Genomic DNA, 762 nt, shown 5'->3' with positions numbered 1-762 from the left:
CCGGGGAAGCAGTAAACTGAACTGAAACACGAAACATGGACCTGCGCATACACCCCAGAGGCGTCTGCGTCGTTCAGAAATACGTGTTCATGAATATGTATCTTTTTTCGGGTTTTTTCTTTGATTCGCCGGCTATTTCCGCTTAAATTATTGTTTATTTTCCGTTTATTTTCTGCATGATCGAAAAAAAATAGAGTAGTTTCCAGGCATTCGCCCGAAGATGTTTTTGTTTCCGTTTTTTTTTTCTTCTTTTTCACGAGTTGAACGCCCCATGAAAGGAGCACTAAAGTGTGTTTCTCTTGGATTTTGTACTTTGATATTTATTTGTTTTGTTTTCTTTCCGATATATGTCTGTACTCTACACTTGAAAGTATTTAATTTCTGCGGCTTTCCACCTTTTTTGCCGTTCGTGAAATCCTTGTACTGCATCTGCATCACTCCGCCAAAGATATTCAAATTTGCAAAAATTATTTTCGCTGAAACTTTTTACTTCTTCTAGCGGAAGTTGCCGCGTTTGTTCGCTCTGTATTCGCGCGAAGAGTCCTTGAGTTGCTGGGGCGTATGTTTTGTATTCTTTCTTTGGGTTCTTGCCTGTGTATAACATTTTATGCATATGTTTAGTTTTTTCAATTTATACGTACTTTTATATACAGACGTATATATCTTTTATATCCGTATCTGCACATACATATATATATAAATATATATATACATATATATATATATATATATATATATATATATATATATATACACATTTAT

The sequence above is a fragment of the Eimeria mitis genome, genomic scaffold (assembly GCF_000499745.2).
Source record: "Eimeria mitis Houghton genomic scaffold, Emh_scaff4897, whole genome shotgun sequence".
NCBI classification, from domain to species: Eukaryota; Apicomplexa; class Conoidasida; order Eucoccidiorida; family Eimeriidae; genus Eimeria; species Eimeria mitis.
The sequence above is the reverse complement of the archived record's forward strand: the minus strand, read 5'-3'. Positions refer to the sequence as shown.